The sequence below is a fragment of the Phascolarctos cinereus genome, unplaced genomic scaffold, assembly GCF_003287225.1.
Source record: "Phascolarctos cinereus isolate Bilbo 61053 unplaced genomic scaffold, phaCin_HiC Scaffold_726;HRSCAF=1367, whole genome shotgun sequence".
NCBI lineage: Eukaryota > Metazoa > Chordata > Mammalia > Diprotodontia > Phascolarctidae > Phascolarctos > Phascolarctos cinereus.
The window spans coordinates 167,385,526-167,402,613 of record NW_027556098.1 but is presented as its reverse complement, the minus strand read 5'-3'; the positions used below and the strand labels follow the sequence as shown (position 1 = coordinate 167,402,613).

Below are 17,088 nucleotides of genomic sequence, written 5' to 3'. Positions count from 1 at the left end.
TTATAGTAGCTCTTGTTATGGTGGCAAAGAATTGGAAATTGAAGGGATGCCCATCAATTGGGGAATGGCTAAACCAGTTGTGGTATATGAATGAAATGGACTACTATTGTGTTATAAGAAATAGTGGGCAGACAGACTTCTGGAAAGACTTATATGAACTGATGCTGAGTGGAGTGAGCAGAACCAAGAGAACGTTGTACACAGTAACAACCATATAGATTTAGCTCTTCTCAGCAATGCAAGGATCTAAGATAATTCCAAAAGACTTATGATGGAAAATGCTATCCACATTCAGAGAAAGAACTATGGAAGCTGAATGCAGATGGAACCATACTATTTGTTCTCTCTCTCTCTCTCTCTCTCTCTCTCTCTCTCTCTCTCTCTCTCTCTCTCTCTCTCTCTCTGGTTGTTTTGTTTTGTTTTGTTCCTTTTTTATCCCATGATTACTCCTATTGGTCTGAATTCTTCTTTGCAACATGACTAATGTGAAAATATGTTTAATATCAATGTATATGTAGAGCTTATATCAGATTGCATCCCATCTTGAAGAGCTGGGAAAAGGGGCGGGGGAGAAAATTTAAAACTTTAAATCTTATGGAAATGAATGTTGAAAACTAAAAAGAAATAAATTTATTTTAAAAAGTTATCTAGTCCAACCTCCTTATTTTGATAGGTAAGAAGGCAAGCAAAGAGAGCTTACGTTAGTCATCTAAGGTCAATCAGTAAATAAACACTTATTAAGTACCTACTATGCCTTAGGTGTTGTGTGTGCTGAGCACTAGGTATGCAAAGAAAGGCAAAACACAGGTGCTGTTCTCAAGGACCTGCCAGTGTAATGGGAGAGAGTACCCAGTGTGAAGGCAGCAAAACCAAAGTATTCATGGCCAGGTCACCAACATTCCAATCGAGAGTTATTTCCCTGCTTTCCATCCCTCTCCAGTATTTATATTCAAATATAAATTGAAAATGTCTTCCACTATAACTGTACACCTTTAAACACATTGAATTATGCTAGAAGGACATGTAAAAAAGGTGTTTAGATAAAAGTAGAATAAAATAAATAATGAATTCCTCTGAGAAGATGGAGATATATGTACTATAGTTAGACCAGGGAATGGATTGCTGAGTGTTTCCTAACAAATTTGGAACACAATCTCCAATCTCAGTTCTAATCTTTGATTTTGCAATCATAGATTAAAAATGACCTCATCATAACAAATGTGGAAAGTCCTAACACCATATATTCAGATTGTGAAAAATCTTGGATTGTATTGAATGGTTTATGGTTACCTACCGGCAAAAACCAATGCTTTTAGCTTTCAATGCACCAAAGATTTAAAGTATATAACTTAGAGACTCTGGCCCAGGCTATAAATGCAAATACCTAAACACCTAAATTTTACTTCTTGGGGGGGGGCAGTTAAAATTGCTCTAACAGTTCCTGGTTTTAATTTTTTTTTCCCTTCCTTGATAACTGGCCTAGATAAGTACCAACATCCTCAGCATGTTTTAGCGACATGATTTAAATTTGGTTTAAATGTATTTTTGTCATGTCCCTGGGATCCTGGGGCCAACACCACTGAAGGCTTAGGCTCTGCTGGTGGTAGTATGGCTCCTGCAGAATTTGGGGGTGGAGAAGGGGAGAGTTGGGGAATGGGGAAAAAACAAAATTAACAACCTGATTGAGATTTCAATCCATTAGCAGCCACGAGCTTGCCAGTTTTTTACTGCAACATTTGACAAGGCTTGGAGCCAGAGATTAAGGAACGTCTCCTGAGGAAGGAAAAGAACAGGAACTTCCACACTTCAAAACAGATCTTTTTTTTTTCTTTAACTGCTAGCCCACAGAGTGGCACTGACTTTTAGGTCAGTGTAAAGGTTACAGTTGTGTTCCTGAACTATGCCAAACTACATTCTTGATAATACCCTTGTATGCAACAAATCTAAAGAAAAGAACACAGAAAGGAGAGGGGAATTTATATATACATACATACATATGTGTGTATGTATGTATGTGTGTGTGTGTACGTGTGTGTGTGTGTGTGTGTGTGTGTGTGTGTGTAGTACCATTGTTGCTGTTGTTCAGTTGCTTTCAATAGTATCTAACTTTTTTTGCCCCCTTTTTGGGGTTTGGGGGGTTTTTAAGGGTTTTTTGTGGGGGTTTTTTGGTGGCAGGCACAAAGATACTGCAGTGGTTTGCCATTTCCTTCTCCAGTTAATTTTACAGATGAGGAACTGAGGCAAACAGGGTTAAGTGACTTGCCCAGGGTCACACACCTAGTAGGTGTCCGACGCCAGAGTTGACCCCAGGCCTTCCTGACTGCAAGTCCTGCATGCTGTCCATTCTATCCACTGCACCATCTAGCTTCCACTATATAATTTCCCACCCACCTCTAAAATTGTGGTTGTTGCTCAGTCATTTCAGTCGTGTCTGATTCTTCATGACCCAACTTGGGGTTTTCTTGGCAAAGATACAGGAATGGTTTGCCATTTCCTTCTCCAGTTTATTTTACAGATGAGGAAATTGAGGCAAACAGTAAGTTACTTACCCAGGGACACACAGCTAGTAAGTAAATATCTGAGGCCAGATTTGAACTCAGGAAAATGAGTCTTCCTGGTTCCAAGCCCAGTGCTATCCACTGAGCCACTTAGCTGTCCACAACACTAAAATACATGTCTTGAAAATATAGCTTTCTTTGTAGGTTTTTTTTCCCTCTAACAGCTCTCTCAAAGGCAGAAGAAGAAGCCATAACAATAGGGAACAGTTACAAACTACAGTATGAATATGTATTTTGTGGTTCTTAGCTAAAACCTACATTTGAAGCTGTGCATCACAGGGCCTGCTTTAGAAATGTTAATGCTATGACACATTCCAACTTTTATCATAATTTATCATGATTTATATTTTTTAAATTCATGATTTTTTTTTTTGGTTGTTGGTTTTTGGACTGGAAAACTGTGATATTCCATTCATACAAAGAACTCACAGTGTGTAAACTTGCAAATTTCTTGTACAAGACTGAAATAGCATTCCTGTATCCTGTACTTGTCTTTTAAGAAATGAGTATTGATAATTTTCACCTTTTAAAGCACTCCAAATATGAAAAAAGTATTTATTATTTTTTCCCCTTTGAGAAAGCAATCCTCCAAAAAATAAAAGAAAAAAAGATTAAAGGGGCTTCCACAACTAGGAAAAGCATGTGAAATTATAATGTAGAACCATACTCACGACTTTAATAATACTAGGGTTTTTTAGGTGGAGTTTTTTTCAGTGGTTGTTATTTGAATTGGACCTGTGATATTATATCTGTAGAGAGAACTCTCCAATGTTCAAGCTTCTCCTACCAATCCAGATTGGGAATCACTCAGCTATTGGGGCACTGAGAAGTTATGACTATCTAGGGGTTACACAGATAGCATGTGTTAGGAGGCACGACTTCAACCCAGAATCACTCTGTATCCATTATGCCACACTGCCTCTGGCAATGTTAATTAGAATATTACAAATATCTTTGGCACACAATACTTATCGTCATCCAAAGATGAGGATGTCAGTAGATGACAGGAGAAAATGGATGCTTCTGAGATCAAATAAGAAGAAAGATATGCAAGGCATAGGAGATTCTGTTAAGCAGAAAAATTCAAACTTCATATCTCAGGGATCTCAGTGTACGACTGTTATAGAAATCAACTTATAAGGACACCCTTTACATTTCAGCACAAAAAAAAATATTCCTAGACAATCACACACTCAAAGCTCTGTGTGTGTGTGTGTGTGTGTGTGTGTGTGTGAGTATATGGTGTATGTATATGTATGAGCGCATCCTGAATCATCTAGATTGGCTATGTACATTAATCAAATTTACCAAATAATTGCTTCATATTCTACTTTGTTTTCCCAATGTGCATCTAGCCTAAATCTTTCATTGTACAGATGAAGAAATTTAGATCTGGGGGGATATTAAATAACTTGTCCATGTTTATGTAATAGATTAGTGACAGAAACACTGGGATTCAATTTATTTCAATTCCTGTGGGGTCCATAGTTATTCAAGTTGAGGTATATTTCATATAGATTGCTCAAAGAGCAGCAGAATGTGATGGCTGGTCTTCCCAAACTCTGATTCATACGAAAAGTACCATCACCTTGTACAATGTCCTACTCAGAGTAGGTGCTTAGAAAATGGCTCTTGAATTGAGTCGAACTATGCCATTTCCTGGGCCATTCAGTCTTATCTTTCTCTAGTAGTGTATATGCTACTAGTGAGAAATATCACGCAATCAAAAAGTTATCTATTGAGTGCACATTAGGTTGTAGAAATAATTATAGTCAACATGTGCTAAACACCTATTACATATACCAAGTAATCTGCGATAGAAACAAATATTTAGACGTTATCTCCCAAACCATGGTAATTTTTATTTTTTCTTTTAATGTGAATGGCTCAGGCCAGTTCTTGAGCTCCTCAGGCCCTTTCTTCACTCCATACTCACAGAAAAGCATATTTCAATGTAAGGAATTCTTATTCTTCCAGAAACACACAGACAAGACACAAGTCTTCGAACCTACACTCAAATTATCAGGTTCTAAGAAAGTCACACCAACTCCTACAAACAAAAAAAAAAAAGCAAAAAGTATTTCAATTGTAACAGCTCTTTGATAAATGCCCACCTCCTAGGCAGGTAGATAGGGCTGTGATGAAGACAGCAAGGGGGAAAGCAGTTTAAACTCTCTCTAGATATATTGAGGTTTATGGTTTCGATTCATCTCACCAGTAAGGCATCCTACTCTAAGCAGCCAATCCAGACCAGGATGCATGAGCAGAAGAACTTTCAAATAGATGTTACACAAAAATGTGAGTGCACAGTTTTCTATTTCACATAATTTGCAAGCATTCTTCCTGTGACAAAAGTGTTTGGTTTAATATCAACTTGTCATGTTGAAGTAGGGATAGTCAGAGTAGATGCCCAGCACCATGGCATATTCCTGGTTTTCTCAGGATTTACTAGGAAATTCCTCATCTGATGACAAACTGCCCCAGTTGAGTGTCTACCTCTAATAAAGTTTAGGGTTGCTGGCAACAATATCTAGGGTGGAGCTCTTTACTTGATGGTGCAGGGGCATTCACCTGACTGTAACTGTAAATTAGTTCTTGAGCATTTTTAAAGAAATACTAGGATTTCTCTAATTTCCAGTGTTACTGACAAGGACTTTTCATTCATAATCATTCTTTTCCCTAAGACTTAATTCTCCAGTTTCCTCTGTGCTCATCTCCCCTTATAAAGAATACAAAGAAATCAGAAGCTTGCTGCTCACATAAAAAAATCTAACCAGGACTTTTCATCACAATCTTCCATTTCTGTTAGCACTGAGCAAAGGACCACCAACAGTTAGAGCAAAGCCCTACTCCCTAACACATACAAATCTGCGTACCATATTTCACTACATAATCATCACAGATTTCATGTCAAATGGCTTTGAAAAAAAGTGGGGTGCAACCATTATGTGAAGCTTTTTTTTTATTTGCTGGTATTACTTGTCTTTTACTTTCTGTCAGTTTCACACCAACTTTTCACTCACTGAAAACTGTCTTTCCGCAGCTCTGTTTCTCTTACTCTCAGACACAGACTCACTCTTATTTCCATGTAAAAGCTCCTGACTTTTCTTCATACATGCTAATCTGACTCATTCAGATATCTGTTCTCACACTTCTTCTCAGGACAGTTCTTGGTCTATACTCCTTTCAACAAACCTATAGACTAATTGTCTCTCACATTAGCCATTAAAGAAAACCCCTACATGTCTTAAATAAATGAGGGGACCAATAAGTTTCTATAGGGAGGATCTCAAAAGTGATGGACACACAACTGAGTTCCACCTTCTCAATATCCTTAGACTATCAAAATCTATGCTATGTGAGTTTGAAAAAAAAATCAACACTGATTTCTGACAGTTTTTTTTAAGACATCTACAAAAGTATCATTTTTATCTTAGCCGAAAAAGAGAATTTATTTTGGGCTAAGATTTTATATAACATCATTTGTTTTTGCCATATCAGAATCTTGTTAAACTCTTTGTTTAAGTAATAATCACTTGCCAAAATGGTCAACTTTTGGATTAGCTGTGTGCTTTTAGAAATACGAATTAAAATTCCATTGATTTTGGCAACTAGATAACACAGTAGATAACATACTATATTTGGGAATCAGGAAGACCTGAGTTCAAATCCTGCCTCAGACACTTACTAGCTATGTAGACCTGCACAAGTCACTTAATCTCTATCTACCTCCATTTCCTCATTTGTAAAATAGAGATAATAATAGCAACTATTCCTCAGGGTTCTGTAAGAATTAAATAAGGTAATATTTGTAAAGCACTTTACAGATCTTAAAATGCTATGCAAATCCTAGCTATTATCAATATTATCTCCGTTTGTTGTTATTATTATTATTGGAGGGAGGCACCTTAAGAGCAGAGAAAAGCCTTCCCACCTCACAAAAAACCACTTAATATAGTATGTGTGTATATCCACATTCCTCCTTCTAGCCACTAGCCAATTACTTACCTGTGTATTTGTAACTGGTGCCTGTAAATGGAGAAATTCTCAAATACTCTGCTTCTCAAAATGTATCTTTTATTTAATTGATTTGGCTGTTCCTTTGTAATGAGCTGAGCATCAAACGTCCTAGAGCTCCTCAGGGCTGCCTTGTACTTAGATGTTGACAGTCTCAATCTTTAGTTCCTGCTCAATACCTTTTAAGGAAAAATTAACCCAACTTGCACTTATAGAAGGGTTAGCATACTGAACCTACCATGCTTCTATGATGTAGGTTACAACCCATTCATGTCTGGCCATCTTGTGCAATTCTTCATTGATGCATGGAGATGGCCCCGGCTTCCAGAAAGCTATGCCAATGAAAAATGGAAGGAAGTATTCATTAAGTATCTGCTATGTGCCAGACCCTACACCAGACTCTATAAATATCATATAATTTGATCCTCAACAACAACCCTGTGAGGTTCATGCTATTATTATCCCCATTTTACAACTGAGGAAACTGAGTTAGACCATGTGTAAGTTGCAGAGGATGACACAATTAGTAAGTGTCAGAGGTTGGCTTAGAATACAGGTCTTCCTGATTCTAGGACCAGTGCTTTCTCTGCTGTACCACCCAGCTTCCTTTGGTTTTGTCAGGTTCTTCCATGGGGGAAAGGCTTTAGGTATGACCCTGACAATAGATTAATAATATTTTTTGATGTCCAGCTTAGCAAAGTTTGGAAGGACTCATGACTGGTAGGCTAGCCCCTTGTGGATAAATTATTTGACTATGGCAACTCAGGAAACAAAAATGGAAAATCAACCACTTTAAAAATTATGCTACTTCCTAGCTTAGAAATTATTTGGAAATGTGTTGAAATAAGAGACAGGCCTTTACTAGTGCACTATTATCACATTAACTACAGAATGTAAGCTCCTTGAGGGCAGGAAGTTTCATTTTTATCTTTGTATCCCTAGTGCCTGGTACAATGTCCAACATGCGTTAGATGCTTAATAAATGTCTGATAAATTTAATTGAACTGAATTAAACTAGATTAAATTAGCAGAGTTAAAATGAAAGAAATTTCAAGCCTAATGTACCTCTCTCTACTAATCTCAGTGAATAAAAATCTTGGTCTTTTTCATAAAAATAAACATTGCTTGGAGAATTATGAAATCTGTATGCAGATATCTCTTCTAATCTAATTCTTCCGGCATCTTCACTAGTTTCTTTGAATTTCCCAGTTCTCTCAGTGATAAAATTAAAAGTTGTAGGTTAAAAATGAGTCATTGGACAGGAAATCAGTTGGAAAAAATCTGGGGGGAAAAAAAAAACAAAGAATGTAGTGAGTGATTTGGGGTCGTTCCAAGACCGTTTCTTACAGTCACTCTTCCCTAAAAGCATCCTGTGGTAGCATGTTATATGCCAAAGAAAAGGGCCAAGATACAGTGGGACACAACTTCAGGAACTCAAGACAGAGACAGCACCCAACTAAAGTAAACGCAAGCAATGATCATAAGAGAAGAAGAGCACCAGAACTATTCTTGTGAATTGATTAATTTCAACAAATTTGTAGTACCAGCCACTGAAAGCTCAGCCACACATGACGGTCCTGTCCCCTGTCTGCTTTACTTGCCATGTAGAAGAAAATGTCTCAGAGTATAACTATTAGGTGGCTTTGTGGTGTTAGGTTAGTATGCCAGTCTGAGGTTAGAGAAGAGATGGGATCCCAAGCCCTGGGCTTTGTATTATATAGCATTGTATTTTTGATGCTGTAGTTAAGGGTCAATTACTGTTTCCATTATAAACCCTGTTTTTCAAGGTTTTATTGCTCACCAATTTTCAGCTTGGTATGCAAGTTACATGGATACACGGGTTTTAAAAATAGCACAAATTGGGCAGTGCCATTTTTAGATACAAGGGCAGTAAAATGCTTACTAGATTCAGATTGCTTTAAACATTTTTGATCTAAAACTTTGTTCTACCTTCAAGATGGACTGACACCTCCTCTCCTACACACACATAAATTCTTAAATCATTGGTGTATACAAAGGAGAGGTAGAAGAAGACCTAGAGGTAAGAGCAAATGCAGATTTTAAAACTTTGATTCTCTTTTATTTTGGTCAGTGGAGAATAAATATAAATGAGGTAGGAATGAAATTGTCCTTTAACTCAAGGAGTCAGCATATATCTATTTGAGCATTTATGATACAGCTTACACTGATCTAGGTACTATGGGATAGAAAACATCCATAAGACATGGTTACTGTCCACATGGATTTTATAATCTAGGCAGGGAATAAAGACGTGCACACATTAAATATTGTTTTGAATTATATGTCTATACAAGAAAGTATTAATTGGTGCAGCAAATAATTTTGGTCTTAGGGTATAGATACTGATGCACACTTCTCTCCAGTATGTAGAGAGGTGAAACACTGTAGGAGAAGGCTGCATATGCTCAAGATGCTATGTTGGGTGGTTTTGAGGGGCAGTTTGGTATAATGGATATAGCACAGGGCTTGGAGTCAGGAAGACTTCCATTTAAATTTTTCCTTTGGTACTTCCTTGTTGTGTAACCCCAGGCAAGTCATTTCATGGCTGACCCCCAATTATTTCATCTATAAAATGAGGGAGTTGGACTCAATGGCATCTAAGGCCCCTCCAGCTCTAAGTATAACTTCCACAGGAGGCTTATTATGATGGGAAGGGTTTCTATGGTATGAGGTAGTGGGGGAGAATAGAGGAAATGATTGCAGCTTAAAATGAAAAGCATTAATAAAAATTTTATGTATGGTAAATGCAATTAGATAACAGGACAGCCTATAGTAAATTTGAAGAGGTAATTTGTATAGGTCTGCAATATTTTGGTGTTCCTCAGGGAGAAAAAAGTTTTCTAGCATTAGTGTAAAAATTATCTTTATGTGAAAATGTCAATGATCGCCCCCTACCTCCATGTAGATGACCACTATCCATCCAGGCCCAGTGTCATGCTTGAATTCCAGCATCAACGACTGCCTATCCAATGGCTTGCTCAAAACTGAACGCAGTTGCTCCCTAAAACCTCCCCCTCTCACTCACTTCTCCTGCTCCATTGAAGGCCCTGCTCTCCTTCCCATCCCCCAGGTCTCCTTCCCAACCCCCAGGTTCACAACCTTACACTCCTTTCTGACTCTCACTCTCCTGCACTCCACAGTACTTAGTCAGTTGACAAGTCTTATTGATCCATCGCTCAGTAGATGGAGGGCAGGGCCTAGAGTCAGGAAGACTCATCAATCTGAGTTCAAATCTAGACTCATATACCTACTAGCTGTGTGACCCTGGGCAAGGCACTTAACCCTATTTGCCTCAGTTTCCTCATCTATAAAATGGGCTGCAGAAGGAAATGGCAAAGCACTCCAGTGTCTTTGCTAAGAAAACCCCAAGTGGGGTCAGGAAGAGTTGGACACAACTGAAAAGACTGAACAACTACAACTGATCCACCTCTACACTATTTCTCACAGCCCTCTCCTTATCTCTACTCAAAAAAGTAACACCCATGCTGGAGACCTCATGTTCTTTGGTCTAGATTATTGCAATAGCTTCTTGAGGTCCCTGTGCCTTTAGTCTCTATCCTCTTCGATCCCTTCTCCAAGTATCTGCTAAATCAATGTACCTAAAGCACTGACCTAATGATGAGGTTTGTCACCCTGTTTGAGAAGCCCTAATGGTTCCCTCTTGCCTCTAGGACTGATAAAACCCTTTGCAATTTGCCTCCAGTCTTATCATTCCAGTTTGATTATGTATTACTCTTCCTTAGTCATTACTCCCCAAACATGGTAGTAAGTGCTGGTAATATACATACAAAAGCAAATAGATCCCTTTACTCTTAAGGATCTTACATTCTGATAGGAGGAGACTACAGAGAAGGGCACTTGTGTAAGGTCATAAGGGAGTAGACTGACACTTTCCCCTCTTCTAGAACGAAGGGTAAACTTGATTCGGTCCTGGCTAGAACTATAATTCCCTTGTTAGTCTCAGTTCAGTTCCCTTTGGCCCTCTGCTCTGTTCTGTTTGCTGATGACCCATTTTAGCCCAGTATAAATAGTGGCTTGGGTATCCTACTGCATTTTGGCCCTGACCTTAGTAGGCACACAACAAACATTTATTAATTGACTGATACATTCTCTCCCTATGTCTGGCAACAATCCCCTTCACTACTGGTAGACTGATATATCAATGGAAGTGACCCTTGAAGTAAATGACTTCCACAAGGTTTCAACTGCTAACCTATTAAATGGAAGTGTCTCATATGCGGAAGGAGTGAATTCAAGGTCAATGCAAGCGTCCTTACAGTGTCCTGGGAGATGGTTTTAAAGTTTCTCTTTTTAATCGACTTTTGCTAAGAGTGACAGAGGCACCATAAAAAACGACAGTAAAAGAAGCTTCTTTTCCCCATTACTAAACTTAATATAAATACTTCAAAGTGCATGTTCTTTAGATTTCAAACAGTTTTCTCCTTAAAAATCTGATTATTTGTGTGTCCGTGTGTCTGTGTTTGCGTGTGTGAAAGGTGAGGGTTGCACAAGATTCAATTCTTACAGAACAAAGACATAATCAAGGCTAAAGAATGTTAGGGCTGTTTCTTTAACTAAAGATACATAAAGTGTGAATTAAACATGCGTCTTAGTATGTAATATAGTTGTTGTACAAAGCAATTTCAATGTGCAATCACAATAAACAAAAATAATCCTCTATTTCTGTATCTCTAGAAATTCTTAGCCTAAGAAGGAAGATTACAGTCTACACATGAAACCAAGTACAAACTTAGAACACCAGAGCAGCTCCCTTATTCAATTAACAGATCAACTATGTCACCTAGGTGATGTGCTCTGAGGACAGCATCTTCCCCTTTCGTTTTGGTGTCTAAGTAAAGTCACCACTTGTCCTCAGATCATGTTTTTTTGTGAGCAGCTACAGAACAACTTTCTTTAAAGCTATCAAAGCCTTCCTTATTATCCTTTATGGGCTGTGCAGAAAATGTCTCAACTATTAGACATTTAACGGGAGTGCAGTAGAATCAGTTTGCTAGCCCCCTCCAGTTCCTTGAGTAAAAGCTCTGTTCATAATCAGTTTCTGGTTGTTGTTGTTGTTGTTGTTTTTTAATGGCCCTCAAGAGGTCCCTTCTGGTACACTTCAGTTCCCTTTTTAGTGTCCCGTGGATTTTACAGACTTTAGGAACTTCTCCTTAACCTTCTCCGTTCCCACTGGTTCTCCCTTTTGAATGCTGAGGGAACACTTTGTTACTCCATACATTGAGGCTGTAATATCTTGAGAACTGACACACCATTTGTAATGGTACAGTTTACAATAGCATTTCCTCCAGAAAGAGATTGTTCTGTAAGAGAGAGACTCACTCTTTCTACACCCCATTTTCTTTCAGAACTAAAAGCAACACCCATGTTTCTTGTCAAAAATAAAATAAATAAAATGGAGTAGCAATCACAACATATAAATGATATTACACATCCCCAGAGTGAATACAAGATAGTAATTCACTCAAAGAGTTCTGCCAATTGTATGAATTATGAATGGCAGCAGGGCTCAAAGAGGGAATTCCTACATGGATTTCTTCCTCCTTGCTGTTAATATGAAATTTTCAAAGTTAGAGAGCCTATACTAACTAAAGGTTGAGATTAAGATGAGAAAAGATTTCCTCTTCATCCGCCCTGCTCTTATTCATATTTCTAAACAATATAGGGCACCACTGAGTCTGTGGAACCTAGAATAGAATGTTGATTTAACTTTGGTATTAATTACTACGATCATAATCAGCATCGTAAACTTGATGGGAATGGTGCTATTTTGTAAGAGCCTATCCTCCCCTACACAGAATAACAAACAAACAATAAAAGCAGTTGAGAAAAAAAATTCCACAGGAATGGGCAGTGGAAAAAATAGCTCTTTAGAAAACTTGCAGTGTTTTACACAAAGCTTTACATAATAACGAGTCCTTTTGATGGATAGGGTGGAAAACAAAACACACTAGATTTTTAGTCAGAGGACCTACAATCCCAGCTCTGAATCCTAAGTCTGGGCTTCTTACAAGAATTAATCTGTGATCTTATCAATATATATGTATTTTATCCAGTGATGTAGATTATGTCCCATCCTTGTCTACTCATTCTATCCAGGTCTTCCTCTGCTTCAGATCTCGTAATAAGTTTACACTAATTCTCTTGAACTCACAATGACATCTATGGAGAACACTGGAAATCTATTGACTAGGGTTTGCTTTTGCCACATGCCCAGGCCATCTTCTTTTTCAAAATCAAATGTTTCTTTGCTGACATCCTTTATGCTACTTCTTCATAATATGCTTATGCTGTTATAGTATACCATTTATATAGGGCTTATACTGTTATGCCCACCCATGAAGCACTCCATTGCCTTTTGGCAATTTCAGATCTTCTTAGATTATTGTATTTGGTGGCTCTATGCCATCTAACATCTGAAAAATATTAGCATTAAAAAGATGAGCATTTCTTTAAAAGAGAAGGTATACATGTATATGTGTATGTGTATATATGTATATGTATAATATATATTTAAAACATTCCATAGGATGCCACATGATAATGTAGCTTGAAAAAAGTATTTCTATACACATACATATACACATACATGTATGTGTGTATATACATACATGTATACACATGCATAAATATGCATATGTATTGTATATGTGGATATATACATATGTGTGTATACACATTTCTGTGTGGATAGTTAGCCCAAATTCTTTAAAATGGTTATGGATTTCAGTTATCAGACTCTGAATTATTTTGGGGCTTGATGAAATTAGTACAATTTCACCCATAAACAGGAGAACCTGACAAATCTCATCATCTCTGTGGACTCTGGGATGTATCTTTTCCATGACACTGGAGAATATTTTGGCAAAAGTATCTTTTTTTATGCCTCCCTGGATAGTAATGATCATAGAATTGTTGAGCAAGATTATCTCTGTTGTTACATCTTTCAAGGAATCTTGTAAAATAGTTCTGCCTTGTACAGAAGAGACATCTTCTTCTAGGAGACCTAGTATGGAAATACTTTGCCCAACTTAATCAAATACTTATTAAATGTATACCACCTTAGGCAAATCATCTTACTCCTCAGTTTTCTCATCTTTAAAGTGAGAAATTTGCACTAGGCTATCTATAAGGTAACATTGTTGTTGTTCAGTTGTTTCAGTCACATTCCACTCTTTGTGACCCCCCTGTGGGGTTTTCTTGGCAAAGGAATTGGAGTGGTTTGCCATTTTCTTCTGCAGCTCATTTTACAGATGAGGAAACTGAGGCAAACAGGGTTAAGTGACTTGCCGAGGGTCGCACAGCTAAAAAGAGTCTGTGCCTGAATTTGAACTCAGGTCTTCCTCACTCCAAACCTGGTCCTCCAACCACTGTGCAACCTAGCTGCCTTATAAGTTAATATCTAGCTCTAACATCTGTCATTCTATAATGGCCTGTCTTGAAGGCAGGGTTGTGCTGGTAAATGTTTAACAACCAGTTTTGAAGGAAAAACATACCTATGTCACACTTTCAAGTTAAATCTGCAATATTAATATTTTCTCCATCACTTTCTTAAGTTTAGACAATCAACAAAATAATAAATCAAGCCCTGTTTGGTAATGTTTGCGGATTTCAGTTTTTGTGAATCAGTGGGAACTGACTCCAGCCCACCATTGACTGAACAATGCCGATAATTGGAGCTCAGGGGTGAGGGACACATATTCCCTGGATGCGGATCTCCATGTTATAAAGTCATAGAATTTGTAAGCTTAGCAGACCTCTAGATATCATCAGGTTCAAACATTCTCTTTCACAGATGAGGAAAAGGCAGCCTAGATAGGTTTACTGTTGCTGAAGGCCACACAGAGGTTGCTGGCAGAGGAGGGAGGGAATAGCAACCTTTCTACTACACTGCTTTTTCCTTCCCCTAACATATTTTTAATAATGGCAGTTCCCTTTAGAAGTCTGAATTAAAATATCACAGTCTTACTCTGAGGAAAACTCATGGAATGATCTGATCATAGAAAGTATAATTAAAATACCTAAAAGACCTTCAGTTCAATCTCAGGTCTTACACCCTAGGGTTCTAAGCTTTTCTCCAGCATTTTTGCTTCTGGGTCTATTACTAAGCAGCTAGAGGGAATTAGAGGTTGGAGATAAGGTGTTGAGCAAAGGGAGGGATTATTTTGCCCCTCAAGGGGGGCGGGGTGGAATAGTTACAAGGCAGAGATCTTAAAAAAAAAATAGTTGAAACAGAATCATTATCAGGAGGCCTGTATTTGAAGAGCAGGAAAAATTCCACCTAACCGAAGACTCATCTGAATGACTCCAGTTAAGGGCCTTACCAAGGAGACAGCTTAAGTCATCTTTGAAATCGGGAGAAGTTGCCCTGCTTGGCTGGGTTTGAATTGAGGGCTCCGGAAGCAACATTTCACAAATAGGGATACACCGCCATTCCTCACTGCTCCTTCTAGAAATAGCAACACAATTTAGCAATATTTCATATCGAGACAATTACATTGTAGAATTATTGTAGTCTTAGTGCCTCATTAAAATAAAAAAATGTTAAATCCCTGTTTTGTTGAACACAAGAGATGAATAGTAAATATTGATTTAGAATGAATGCAAACATTTCCCTAGGAGTGGATAATTACTGCCTTTCTATGCAAAACACTTATATTAGAAGAAGCACTTCACTTACTTTGCCATGCGGTATACATTCTTTAGTACATTTTAAATTATACGTTGTCCTGGACAGTGTCTGCTCTATAATTTCTTGTGTCTCTACACCAGAGTCAGTATGTAATTTTAAACTACAAAGTTTCTGCCAGCTAGGAGAATGGGCTTAACTCTTTCCCTTTGCTGGGTTTGCAAATCCATACCCAAGTAGTTTCACAAGCGATAGGGTAGATAGATGATCTCAGACACTGAGCAGTTCAGCTTGGCTTTTAGGTAACAGGATGCCACTGCTAACAGTACACCATTTTGCAGGGCAGAGGCTAAATTGGCAATAGGATTTATTTTCTCTATCCAGCTTAAAACAAGTCCAGAAAGCATGACCTAAAACTTTATCTCCAGCAATTTTAAATGAATCACTTGGGAGTGAAAAGGCTAGTTAAAGACTGGATTGTCACAGTCTAGAATACACCTTTTTGAACAAAGCTTTGATTGTTCTGGTTTATCCTTAGAGCAAGGGATTTGAGAAATAAGACTATATTCTAGGTAAAGGAGTAAACTTTAACCTTTTCTTTCTCTTGTGGTTGACACCAGAATCTGAGTATTTCAGTAAGGGTAGACATATAAATTCATTAAGAGTCACTGTATTGAAGACTATATGAGGACTTGGGTCCTAGCTTCAATTCTACTATTGTGCAACCTTTGACAAATCATTTAATCTCTCTGGGACTCAGGCTCCTGATCTGCAGAATGAAGTAAATTGATTATCTGGTCTCTGTGGGTCCAAAAAAAATCTATAATTATAATAACCACCTGAGTATTAACACTTTAGTATATTTATAATGCACATTTAAAGTTAATCATTATTTGCTGAATCTCAGAGTTAGAAGGGACTTGAGAAGTCAAGTAATCTGACCCATTCCTGAACAAAAGAATCCTCTCTATGACATTTCTCACAAATGACCCTCAAACTTCAACTTGAAGATCTCCAGAAAGAGGAACCCTCTCTAGTTTGGGAGCCAGATTAATTACTAAGAAGACTTTCCCTGTATTGAGCTTAAATCTGTCTCCCTGAACCTTCTACTCTCTGCTCCTGGTTGGCCTGTAGGTCCAAGGATAATTCTACTTTCCATAAGAGTGCCTGAAAACAGTTGAGGCCCTATGGTGAAGAGGCAATGGTTAGGGGGGTTTTGTTTGTTTATTTTTGGTTTCTTGTGTGTTTTAAATTTTTTAAGCTAAATAACTCTATTTCTTTCAAGCCACCATTGACCTCTCTGATGTACTCCTACTTCTACAATGTTTCTATCAATGGCTTTTTTCTGTCCCACAAGAAGTCTAAATCATCCACTTTTTTACTTGCTAAATACTGTTAATGGAAATATGAAACACTCAAAACATATGATAAATAATCTTATAAGCTTATCAGTAAATACTCTTTAGTATAAAAGCATGAGCAAGATTAAAGTAAATGGGAAAACTGAAGCAGACAGACAAATATTTGGCCTAAGGTTATGGAATGAGATAGGAGCTATGCTGGATAGTTTTAATAGTATACATGACTTTTTTTTTACCCCACTTGTGTCAAGTTTCCCATTGATGGGTTTCTCTATGGGGTAAGGCAACTGATTTTTGCTTAAAACTTATTACAGTCAATGTGATAACTTTTTAATGCTATATCACATGAAACATGAAACTTCAGATAGGAAGTTTAAGGTTACAACTATAGAAAAGAGAAATGAAGGGATTTTTGGTCAGGTAGAATATGTATTAGATGACACCTAAAATCCCTTCTAATTCCGAGCTTTTGTCATTCTTTATG

The 17,088-nt window shown here is 37.6% G+C and overlaps 1 long non-coding RNA gene across 1 annotated transcript in view; it reads right to left on the bottom strand.

Annotated features, from left to right (window-relative positions):
* Nucleotides 1-6,434: 6,434 nt before the first annotated feature.
* The window catches only part of LOC144454331 (uncharacterized), a 40,183-nt gene continuing 29,529 nt past the window's right edge, over nucleotides 6,435-17,088 (bottom strand). The window contains exons 2-4 of the long non-coding RNA XR_013482721.1: nucleotides 14,939-15,063; nucleotides 7,641-7,856; nucleotides 6,435-6,907 (exon numbers count right to left, since the gene is read on the bottom strand). This is a non-coding gene — a long non-coding RNA (uncharacterized LOC144454331). The remainder of the gene's footprint in view (nucleotides 6,908-7,640; nucleotides 7,857-14,938; nucleotides 15,064-17,088) is intronic.